We start from the raw sequence: 10,332 nt of genomic DNA, 5'->3' as shown, positions 1-10,332 counted from the left end.
TTGTTGTTTCAGGCCGAGGAATTGAGAGAATATGTTATGTTTGGTACATTAGGTACGAATGGAAGGAAAATAGAAAATAGATGGAGTATGAATATCATTCTTGTGTCTTTGGGAACAAAATAATAAAGAGAAACAGATTACTGATTCAACTACTTTGTCGTCCTCCTTGGCTTCCTTGTATTTTCAAGAAAGTCTTTTTTTTTTTTTTTTTGAAAAAAAGGAATTCAAGAAAATCTTTTTACTCATACTGTTGTAGATCATGAAAAAGAGCATGAGGTCAGGAAGAAAAAAACAAGGGTCTGAGTTAGAAGCCAACCTTGGAGAACAATCAAGCACAACCTTCAATTATAAAGATGTCAACTTGAATTGAATATGATTGTTTATTTTGGTATTTTTTACCGATTTGTGATGAATTTATAATTTGTGATTACTAGTAATTTCGGATCCCAAGTTGAAAGAATTGGACCCTGAAACATCTATAGTTCAAACCAAACTTCATTTTGTTTCTGTGATAGAATACACTGAAGAGGAAGGAATTTGGTGCCAAAGTTTAAATACATCCACCACTAATTATAATATTTAGAAAAAGCAATAATGGACAAAAAATAAACTTTGATAGAGTATAGAATTAGTTCGTCTGCCTTGTGGGAACAGACAAGAATAATTAGGTAAGGATAAGCATTAAATCATTGAAGTCTTGCTAATTTTTAATTTAATCTCATGTTGTGGGCCATGGATGGATGATGACTGGTAAGTGAAGTTTATTAACCAAGTCGATATATCCAACATACAAATATTGACCAAGACTTGTTTACAAATCGCGACTTTAAAACAATAACAATAAAATCATAATAATAAATCTTATACCAACAGGGTTAAGTTTAACAGAAAAGGTTAGTCTCTCACAACGTGACGAACTAAAGTTCAAATCTCTACTAGAAGAGGTATCACAATATCTTGAATAAAATTGTCTCTGATACAACGATACCTATACTTTAGGGGGGAAAAAAGTCTTATCATAGAGTCGGCTATATTTATCAGGTTATATAGATTGCAAACTTTGGACAACACTAAATAAGACCGGGGGACACGTGTTCATTCATATGTGTCAGAGAATATTGATTCAAACAAAAGTTGTTTGAATGGCTCCAATGATTTGAAAGACCCAAATCTTGTTTAGGACACTTGGCAGAGATATTTAGATTAAAATACTCGTGTGTGTGGGAAACTTGAGTAATGGATAAATCCACAAAGCCATTTCAATTAATGTATAGGTCGGCATATGGACTCCTTAATTAACATATTATGGGATCACATCAGTGATTAATGATTAAAAGTTGACAGATAAAAGTATTCACTTAGGTGGCCGTTTGGAAATAAAAATGAGCCGTTTGATAATATTAGAAGTGTTTTTCTCTTCTTTTTTTTTATGGAAACGAAATTAAAAGTAAAAACCTAAATAACAATTGGCTTCTGAAATTTGTCAAGTATGATTATAGAAACCTCATGCAATATTGCACATTCTATAATTAACTAATTTATTTATCTTTTTTAATCTTTAAAAATTAGCCTTTGGATAATATATTAAGGGCAAGAGATAACATTAATATTTGATTATAAGCGTATTTATATTATGAAAAGACTCAAATATCCTTATGATTTTATTAAAAAAAAAAAAGGATCTCTTCAAAACTTCAATCGTCCAAAACTATCACCATGCATCATCGAAGACCTCTGAGATCACTTTGCTACGGCATAAAGCCCAAAGCATCCACCAAGAAGCAGTTTCCATGAAAAAAGAATAAGAATAATCATTAAACATAGAAATCATAAGCATCAAATTTAGAGAGACCCGAAAAACTTAGATCTTGCTTGATGGAGTTTGCAACAAGGACAAGAATCATCCACGGGCTTCAATGGTTGGTATCGATGGTTGCTTCAACACAATTACACAAACCCTACCCTTGTAAGATGGTTGCAGAAATTGTGAGCTTTAATGGTGATGCCTTTGGTGGGGGTCATGGTCATAGAAGAGGGAGGGTGGTGGTGGGGTGAGAAGTTCATCACTTGGCTGGTGGTGGTTCTGGCAGGGTGCTAATCGAAGTATTGAACACTAAGAGCTTATCACTATTGTGCCTTTTCCAGAACTGATTTAAATGGTTATATTGAGATCTAAGGGCTACTCTGTTTTTACTTTCTTTTTGTTTTGTTATCTTTTATTTTATGTTGGGTTGACCTCTGTTTACTAATTGTTTTGAGCTTTACTTAAATAATTTTTCTGTTTATCTATATCTTTTTGATAAAATTGCCTTTTAATAAAAAAATGATTTAGATTAATTTTTGATTTTCAATTTTTTTAAAAAAATTATTTTACGGAATCTGAAATAAATATATTCTTTTAATTGTCAATCTTTTTTAAAAAAATGAATTCTTTTACTTAAAAATATTGTATGAACATTTTAAATCTGGTTTGTTTAAATTGTATTTGAGCAGTGTGAATCTCATAACAATAATAAGCAGAGTGATACTTATAATTTACATGAGTATCATGAAAGCATGGAAGAGGGAAGGGATTAAAATAAAGCATGAAAGAAAGGTGTGAATTTTTAGGAAGTGGGCATAATAGTCAATTTCACTAATTTTGGTAAAACTACCCAAAGAAACATTTTGATGGGAAGTTACTTCCAATTGCAATTCCATATTCCTCAATTTCATGATACAAAATGAGCTCTTGTTCTCTGTAAGTATCTCATTGGTGGGTGATCTGTAAGTATTTCTGTAAGCTTTTTTAAGCCTGGAGGCATGTTCTAGCCTAGTGAGCCTCCGGGACCCAACTCACTAAACTTTTTATTACCAAAAAAAAGAAAAGAAAAAAAAGAGCCCTTGTTAAATTTTCATTGGTTCAACAACCATATTTTAGAAGACTTAATAAATTAAATTTTCTTGATATCTCCTGACTTATTTTCTTCTCTCTTCCCCTCCCTCACTATTTTAATATTTTTATTGCCACCACTCTCCTCCTTCTCTCTAAATTATTATCATTAAAATTAAATAATAATGCTTAGTGTGATCTGTGTCTGTACCCTAGAGTATATTTGTATGTATCTGATCTTGAACCTAGGGAAAACTGATTTTAGGAAGTTGAGATGTATTTTCGCACCTAATTCCTTCTCTAGGGATTTTGACCCATCCCTATATCAATATGTCATATTGTCATCAACAATTTAAAATTAAGAACCCGACTAATTTACAAATTCGATATCTTTAATTGTCTAATATAGTATTATAAACGTTTCTGTAATTAATTTCAAGGGTTTATATATAAATATCAAATTAAATTATTATGTAAAAATAAAACGGATTTGTCAATGTAACACTTTTCCATCTATATATTTTCCTACTATTCAGTGATTTATTTAAAACCTTGGTATGTAAGGATAATATAGAGTAGGGGGAAAAAAGGGCAATACAGATTATAAACTAATGCAATAGATGCGTATTAAAAAAATCAGACATCTAAACTTAATTTGTTACTCCTCTGGTTTTTAATATAAGACTTATTTAACTAGTTTGATTAGATTAATGAAGTTAGGTAAGTTAGTTAATTATAAGAAAAATGACACATTTTTCCTAAAATACCATAATCATCTTTCTTAATACACTTTCTTCTTCTACTACTTGATTATAGTTGAGGAAGTATTCATAGAGGTAATTTAGAGAAAATTGAGAAATATGAGAAATGGAATTTATATTTAGGACCAAGACTAACTTAACAATTAGGTCCTATATTAAGGACCGGGGGAGTTTTTTTTTGCTTATATATTTCTACTTTATTTTTGGCCTTTTTTTGGGTTCTAAAATCCGTCTTTTTTTTTTTTTTGCCAATCTAAAATCCATCAAAGTTACATGTTACCCGTCTCACGAAAAAATGCACATTACATATATGCGACCAAATTTGTCTAATATGATAGTGTCAATCTAATATAATCAATTTTTACAGATAAAAATTTAGTTTGAATGATGTATAATTCAATTTATCATACCATTTGAGTTTTAATCACAATAAAAATGATCTGCGAAAAGGAAAAGTTTCAAACTTGGATATAAAGATTCAATTTTTATAAACAAAAACTTGTGCCCCAATCAAATCAAATCTGGGAGATGCGCCAAAATAAGTTAGCATTAGTTTGTAACACAAATTATGGCCACTCCCAGAAAACTTAAACATTAAAAAATTTACAAGCACTGAGAGGAGAAAAGAAGGTGGGAGTGAGTGAGAAGGGGTTTTCGTTTTCGCCTTTTTTTCGGTTCAAAGCGAGAGAGAGAGCTTCGGTTTCATCATCATCATCATCTTCTCCGTCGTGCGGCGCAACCCTAGAAAGTCCCGTAGTAAGCGAGCCCTCTGGGGCGTTCGCAGATCTGGGGTTGGTCACAGAATCAGAGAAGAGGGTAAGGGAGAGGGGGGAGGAGTGGAGGATGAGTGGCAAAGGCGGTGGAGGCGGCGGCAACGGAAAGAAAAGTAATGGATTAGCCGGGGTTCCTTCGGCGTCGAGGAAGGTGGTACAGAGCGTGAAGGAGATTGTCAGTAATTTTCCTGAGCATGAGATCTATGCTATGCTTAGAGAGTGTAATATGGACCCCAATGAAGCTGTCAGTCGCCTCCTCTCCCAAGGTTCTTTCGTGTCAGCTGTTCAATTTTTGGCCCCCAGTCTTCTTAGTGTGTTGAGAAAATGTGTTTTTATGAAAAGTAGTAAATTTCTCTTTCGCTGCATAATTGTTTCGTTTTCATATGGACCTGAAGGAAACTAGTCTTAATAGTTCCTGTAGTGTCTCATCTCCCGGGTAACACTGACTGCTAATGTTGTGTCAGTCTCTTGTATAACTTTATCTTCAACTAGTTTGTGTTAGGTGTGGGTTTTTTGTTTGAAAAATAAAAAAGAAGTTTGCTTTCGGAAGTTTGAGTTTCCATAACATAGGCTTTTGATTTTAGTAGCACGTATAGTGGTTTGGATAAATCTTTGCTTCAAGTCTCTTTTTTCGCCATTTAACACACTGACTGTATCTTTGCAGATTGACCTTATAGATTTTGCTTTCCTCCTTCAATTGATTTCTAATTGCCTTGGTCGGTTCCTAATTTCCTATGCGTTTCGTGTCGCTTTAATTTTTCTGGCATAGGCTTGTGTTCCTTTCTCACTTGGAGTAAGCGAACCGTCTACCAGTATTATTTTTCAGCGAGGTTTTCATTACTTTCGGTCTTATTAAGTAGGACCTGAATCACTCCGAGGAACAAATTCACTTAGCACATATATTGTTTTAGGGCTCTTAGTTAATCTCTTTACGGTAGATGCAACATGTGTTTCCTTTTTCATTTTTAAGACTTACTGATGTCGATTTTGTACATAATACATTAGAGATGTGGGGGTCAGAAGTATGGTGAGATATTACATGCGTAAAGTAGTTAGATGTTGAAATTTATTTCTAATTCACAGCTTATTAATTGTGCAGATCCTTTTCATGAGGTGAAAAGCAAACGGGAAAAGAAAAAAGAGGTGTGTCTATTTGCGAAATATGCATGCTTTTTGTAATCTACTACTCTTCAGGGTGGGGTTTATATTGATGAACAAGTAATTTTCATATATATTGAATTTGTTCTATGACTTGATTTGAGGGGTGTATGTATTGGACGGTACGCATCTTCTGTATATTTTAATAGCCACAAACATGTCCATGCTCCTTGGTCAATTTATTGCGATTAAAAAAAAAAAAAAGGAACTTGAATAGTGTACTTCAAAATAAACTTCACTATGCATACATTCATATTGTTTAGTTTCATGTATAGCATGGATGATAGCATTGATAATATGCGTTTTTTGGATAATTGGACATAAAAAATTTCTTAATCTATCCATTTGCTTAATGCTTTTATTTTCCAGTTTTATTTTTCCATATGATGTGATTATTGTTACCCGTTTCTGTTGTTGCATCAGAATAAGGACATACCTGATTCCAGGTCTCGTGCAACAAATTACTCATCCAGTCGTGGTGGTAGGGCTGGCACAGATCGTTATGCTGGACGTGCTGGCACAAATCAATTCAATAGCAGTGCTACTGGTATGCGTGTGTAGCCCCTCCAACCCCCTGAACCCAAACAAAAAAACCGTCTCATATGTTCTTAGTCTGATATTTCTGTTAAATTTGGAAAAAAGCATTTAGTCTGAAAATTTTTCTTTTTAAAAAGTTTTCTCCTCTTTTGGAGATCAGATTCTGGTCTCCTGCAGGGAAGACCTGGGTACAAGAAAGAAAATGGGACGAATGCTCCTGGAGCTCCTACATCTTCTTCTGGCATCTTGGGGAATAATGTGAACTGGCAATTGCCGTCTCACAGGTTTTCTCTTCAGTCGTTTAACTAATATTCTCTTCTCCCCTAGTTTATCATATTATTGTCCGTCCATTCTGTCTATTTCTTGATGGTTCTATTTTCAGCATGTATGAACTTGTCGACTTTTAAGAATATTTAATATCTTGCAAGGAATCTAATGAAGACCTAAGCTAGCCAGGGAAACTTATCTCACATGAACTACTTGTGGCTTCCTGGTGGGGTTTTCCACCTGAATCGTGGTAAAAATGGAGTGGCCAGAATTTCAATACATTATGGATACATATAAGTACTTAATTAATTCTTAAAGTAGTTCTTTTTTTCCCCATCTCAGCTGTCTTGCCGACAGGAATGATTACTTGTTTTGTTTTTTTTCCCAATATAATGTTTTTGAAATTTTAATAATACTTATTTCCTGTTTTAAACTGGTTTGTCCGATTCTTCTTAGAAACGAGTTGTTAAATCTTCCAACTTTTATTAGTTACAAAGTATGTTTAATTCTTTGCATTGAATTATATTCTGTTCTCATTTTCAAACTCCTGGTGCGTTTTCTACAATTTATTCGCTGGATTGCTTTTGGATTCTATTCTCAATTCTGATACAGTAATGTACTTCCTGGATTATCCTGTGTTTGTGGAAAATGACTACGGTGGAAAAGATTGGTCAAAATGGATGGGTCAGGATTTTGATATTTTCTTTCTTTCATGTAACATTGTAGTCCCTCTTTACTAGATGCAAAATCATATAAATAAAGAATCAAAAGTCCTGAATTATTAGGCTGGTTATTGCTATGTTTTGTTTAGCTACCTGCATGTCATGATTGTTTATCTTCCTACTTTGGTTGTGCCTACAAGTGCTTAGACGCAACACTTTGGTATTAGTATGTCGTCAAGCTAGATGTCATATGATTCATGTATGATAAAATTGTTGCAGTGATTCTGTGGCGAGTGAATTATGTGGGGGTGATGGACTATCTTCATCATCACAACATGGGGGATTGCAATCCGCATGGATGGGGGTCCCAGGTCAAGTATCAATGGCCGATATTGTCAAGATGGGTAGGCCACAGGCCAAGGCTTCTGTTCCTAGTTCTTCCATTAACAGTAACCATCATAATGTTTTGGTACCTCCATCTGCATCACATCAGAGCTTGCACTCATTGCATGTGTCAGAGGCAAATGCTGATCAAGGCTTTTCTGTTAGCCATGATCGTCAGAATGATGAATGGCCTTCTATTGAGCACCAATCAAGTGCTAATGCTTCCTCTATCACTGGTGCGCTTCTGAATTCAGAGTACTACGGAATCCCAACTAACTTGGATGAAGCTAATCGGCAGCAAAAGTCCCATGTAGAAGAACATTTAGCTGACGATGTTCCTCTTGAGACTACAGACAATGTTGAACCTGCTTCTATTTCTGCTACATCTGAGGATAATGCTGGAGGTGCATCTGTTTTTGATGATAACTTGTACGAGGATAAAAGTCCTTACCAACATCACCGACATTCTTTTAATAATAATGAAGGTTGCCAGGATGCTTCAAACTTATCTACTGTTGTGCAAATTTGTCTTGAAATATATTTTTGCCAAATGTTTTTGTGGTGCCTTAGAGTGCATATATATTGAACGGAGTGTTGAAATATTCTGATGTTTGAGCGTTCGTACCACCTGTTGGATGTGCAGTAAGTCTTTGAATTTCATTTTCTGTGAGTATCCTTTCTCCGTAGCGCATGTGAGAAAAAAATACGCCCAGGATTTTCTAGAAACATAAAGCACAAGGAGATTTTGTAATATTGGCTATTGCTTTGATGAGAGTATTGAAACGATTACTTTTCTCTAGATTTGCTCTTTTTTTTTTTTGTGTGTGTGTTCTCTTCCTCTTGTGTCAACGGATTAGAAGGGTATTTTTGCATTACTGGTTCACTATTCAATGCCATTTTTCCATGCCCGTTTATGGCCCCTTAACTTTACTTTTAATTTTTTTTCAGCAGAAGATGGTGTTTCCTCAATGTCTGCACCTGGAGCAGCTGAATTTACAGAAAGATGATCAGGTGGAAGAACCAGAGGAGGAAACTGATTCTGTTGTGATTCCAGATCACCTACAACTCCATAATCCAGAATGCTTGAATTTGAGCTTTGGGAGTTTTGGATCGGGAACAAATGCTGCCTTTCCTTCTTCTGGGCCATATGCGTGTGGGCCTGTGAAAAGTAACTCAGAGGAGACTTCTGGAGCTACCGATGCTGCAACAATTGGTCCATCAGATTCTAGGTATGTTTGTATATGGTTATATATGGTGTTCAATTTTATGGTCATTCATAATTGCTTCGTATTTTTCTCCCAGGAATTCTGACTATTATGAGGATGAACATCTCACTAGTACCTCTGATGGAAACTTGGTTCAAAGGACTGATGTGACTGCTGGGTCTTATGGGTCTCCTTCCATTTCACAACCAGAGGTGTTAAAAGCAGAGTCTCCTCCTGAGGCTGTTCAGGGGAATCAATATTCATTCCCCTCATCTTCACATGGGTTTACTTATGATAATAGTCAACAACCAGATGTCCCGTATTCTCATTCACAAACAAACACACCGATGCAGAACCTTGCTCACTTCTCAAGTGTAATGGTAATACAGACCTGTAGATTTGTAATATGTAATGATGAGCATGTTCAATCGCTGGTTCTTGATTCTGGTTTTCAGTGAACGAGATTTGGTTCCGTAATGATGGGGGAGTGATTTTAGGTGAGAGTTCAGAGGAGTAACTAACTACCATTAGACATTCTTTCAAGATAGCGCAAGAATCTTCATAAATGTTTACTGAATATTTTCATTGAATTTCACATTTATAATTTGGTATTAACCTTGACCTATTTTTTGTGACCTAATGGTGATAATTTACTCCTCTGACTTGATACACCCCTATTTATGCGCATATAAATTTGTTTTTAAGTTGCTTTTCTTTATAAACTTGTATGCATTGGACCTTACGTGCTGCTATAATTGTTTTTATACTTGTTTTCCTCCCATTAGACTATGATGTGATGAACTGATGTTTTGCCTATTTTCGTGCGCAGCTCATAATAATACTAGTTAATTCACGTAGTTTTTTTTTTTTTTAATTTTTTATTCTCTGTCAGGATCTCACAATGCTGGCACTTTCATCTAATGTTTAGTTTTCATCATGTGACAGGGTTATACAAGTTCTTTGCCCAGTGCTTTGTTGGCTTCAACTGTTCAGACGGCAAGGGAGGATGTCCCTTACTCACCTTTCCCTGTGACACAATCAATGCCTGCAAAATATAGCAACATTGCTTCTTCAGTTGGTGGTCCCACCATATCCATGTCTGAGGTGCCCTTCTACCCTGCAGAATTGATATTTTAGTAAATTTGATTGTCAATTTGTAACCACGTCTAACAAGGGATTCTTAATTTCACCAAATATATGACTTCTGTTTTATCTGCATGGAAAAGAAGCTTTATTAGAAAGATGCCAATCATCATTTATAATCAAATCAAATACAATGTAAATTAAAATGACACTTGAGTGCAGTGCCAATATGCCTTGATTAGATACCAAAACTCACACTAAGAGAAAGACGTGTGGGGAAGGGGAAGGGCTGACTAGAGGTATAAGGGGAATGGTTAGTGGAGCTGGGTAGTTCCTGGACCGGAGAAAAAGTGGAGATAGTGAGGAAGCAGTAATTAACTCACCACCTAGAGAACAGGTGATAATGGCAGAAAATAAGATCCATGATTCACTACTTTGCATGATATATTGTTTGATTAATTTTAATTGTTAGATCCTTGTTGCATAAATAGTAGTTTTAGGAGCATAGATGATCGCCTTTGATTTTTGCTTGCTTTGGAGAGTCTCTTTTTTGGATTATTAGGGTGTTATGTTTTTATGATCCTTGCACCTACAGGTCTAGTGCTATTCTTGGCTTTAATTTTTTTTTTT

General features: G+C 35.0%; 1 pseudogene; it reads left to right on the top strand.

Moving 5' to 3' along the window:
* The first annotated feature begins 4,254 nt into the window (after positions 1–4,254).
* On the top strand, positions 4,255–9,756 carry LOC114759489 (uncharacterized; annotated as a pseudogene).
* The last annotated feature ends 576 nt before the right edge of the window (positions 9,757–10,332 follow it).

Source organism: Neltuma alba, unplaced genomic scaffold (genome assembly GCF_004799145.2).
Source record: "Neltuma alba isolate B1F8T4 unplaced genomic scaffold, ASM479914v2 tig00001597_pilon, whole genome shotgun sequence".
Taxonomy (NCBI): domain Eukaryota; kingdom Viridiplantae; phylum Streptophyta; class Magnoliopsida; order Fabales; family Fabaceae; genus Neltuma; species Neltuma alba.
The sequence above is the reverse complement of the archived record's forward strand: the minus strand, read 5'-3'. Positions and strand labels throughout refer to the sequence as shown.